Below are 2,777 nucleotides of genomic sequence, written 5' to 3'. Positions count from 1 at the left end.
GGTGGCACGTAAAAAGCACCGTTCGAGCCAGTTGTCTGCACTTTGCTGCCATCTTGCTTATGTGCATATGAAATGATGCATCATTGCACATGCTGATCCCCAAGTCTTTCACTGCCAGTGACTCTGGGATTGTAGTGCCTTCGGCTTTTGTAAATGTACTTTGTACTGTATTTGTACTGAGTTTATATTGCAGCACTTTAAATTTTCCAGCATTAAACTGCATGTTGTTTCTTTCAGCCCACTTGTACACAGAGTTCAGGTACCCCTGTAAGCTTGTAACATCCTCTTGGTTCTTTACTGCCTGTGATAAGTTTGTGTCATTGGCATAGCTTGTGACAGTGGCTGTCCGAGTGACTGTGGGCATGTCTAAGAGGGCTATTATGAACAGCAATGGCCCCAGAACAGTTCCCTGGGGGACACCACTTAGGATCTGAGTTTCCTCAGAAAGGGTGCCATTGGCTGCAACTACCTAATTTCTGTTTTTAAGGAAGTCATGCAGCCACTCTCCCAGTTTACCAGCAATGCCAAGGTCTCATAGCTTATGACTTATTATGCCATGATCTACCTTATCAAATGCCTTTACAAAGTCAAGGTATATCACACTGACATCTGAAAGCAGCTGTTTCAAAACCCAGTCATAGTGCCAAAGGAGCTGTGTGAGGCAGCTTCTTCCTGGGCGGAAGCCATGCTGAGTATTGTTCAGTAGGTCATTTTCTTCTAGGAACATTATCAACTTCATTCTGATGATTTGCCCCATGACTTTACTGATATGCGAAGTCAGAGAGATTGGCCTGTAGTTTGGGGCTTCTGCTCTACTTCCACCTTTGTGGATAGGGCATATAATACCTTCTTTCAGCTTTTTAGGAAGTATACCACATGCAAGGAAACTTTGGAAAAGTATCTGAAGTGGTTTCGCTAAAGCCAGCTTACACGACTTTAGGAGAATAGCTGGGAAGCCTTCAGGATCAGTGACAGAGCATGAACTCATTTCATCAATGGCTGCTGTTACATCTGTTTCCTCAATGTTGATGTAATCAATGACTGGCACCTCCTTTTTCAGAGCTGCAATATCAAAGAATTCAGCTGGATTTTTTTCATCTACATGTGTCCAAGGGGGGAAATGAAGACACTTTTAAATTGTTCATTGAGTATTCGCTTATTTTTACTGAGTCTGCTGTCAGTGAGTCATTCCCTTGGAACAATGGTCCTATTTTATATTGTATTGTAGCTGTTTCCTTTGCGAATCTATACAAAGCTTTGGGATTTATTTTTATACTTTCCACAGCCCTTCTCTCTCTCTCTGTTCTTTCCCTTCCATGGGACAGTTTGATCTTGCTTTCAATTTCTAGGAGTGTCTGTCTTAAGACACACTTCTCTCTATCTGTCAGTTGTCTATTCAGCTGCTTTGAGATCTTCGACCTACGTCACATGAGGATTTTTCTAGCCCTAGGAATCTTCTTTGACAGTGTGCTGGCCTACTCATACACACACACACACACACACACACATACACCCCCGCACACAAGTATATCTTACAATCATGTAAAAATCAAGTATATGATTGATATATATACTATTTCATATTTATAACGTATAATTTATAAATTTTAATTCTTAATATTACAAAGTATAATTTTTATTCTTAATTTTTAATTCATAATTTTTAATCTTTAATGCTAAATGGTATTGCTTATTTTCAAAGGGATGTAAAATTAGATATATAATATTTTGAAATAGAACCTGAAGATGTGTTGGAATAATTGTAAATCTGACGATTGCATATATATATTTATATATGTATATATATGGGGATACAGTCGTGTATATGTATATATATTGTAACCTTCCAATACTGAAACATGTGTAGTGCCTTCATATTTAATAAATATAAGTATTAACTAAAGTATGATATAATTAATGAAGTACATTATATATCCAGCTGGAAATTTTGGTTATATCCTCTAAGTATTATTTCATGATGTGCAAACTGATACCATGAGTTTACTATCAGATATACTCATTAGGTTATTTTTGTATTCTATGAAATAGAATACCCGCATATCGATTAATCCCCTATAAAAGTGTATATATATATGTATGTGTGTATATCTATCTATCTATCTATCTATCTATCTATCTATCTATCTATCTATCTATCTGTCTGTCTGTCTGTCTGTCTGTCTGTCTGTCTGTCTGTCTGTCTGTCGGTCTGTCTGTCTGTCTGTCTGTCTGTCTGTCTGTCTGTCTATCTATCTATCTATATACATATATATATGTATATATATATGTGTGTGTATGTGTGTGTGTGTGTGTGTGTGTGTATGTGTGTATGTGTATGTTAGTATATATGTTTGTATGTATGTTTGTTGAACCCCACCTCAGTCACTAATGATGACATGATAATGTCTATTCCACAGCACACTGAAATAACAGAACTGTCTCGGGAGCCAACCTTCCTGGAAGTGGTAAACTTCATTAAACAGATCTCTTCTGGTAAAGCACTTGGCAGGGATGCTGTCCCTCCTGAAATCATGGTGGACAGAAGCTTTTTAAGAAACTGCATTACCTCTTCATAAATATTTGGATGGTAGGCCGTGTACTACATTACTTCAAGGATGCCTCAATTCAACATCTTTATAAGAACAAAGGAAACAGGTGTGTCTGTGATAATCATTGTGGAATATTGCTTCCATCTATTGCTGGTAAGATTCTTGCTTGGTCCAGAATCACAGTGCAGATTTCACTCTGGTCGTGGCACTATCAACATGATCTTTTAC

The sequence above is a fragment of the Octopus sinensis genome, linkage group LG20, assembly GCF_006345805.1.
Source record: "Octopus sinensis linkage group LG20, ASM634580v1, whole genome shotgun sequence".
Classification (NCBI taxonomy): domain Eukaryota; kingdom Metazoa; phylum Mollusca; class Cephalopoda; order Octopoda; family Octopodidae; genus Octopus; species Octopus sinensis.
Note: the sequence above shows the minus strand (reverse complement) of the source record.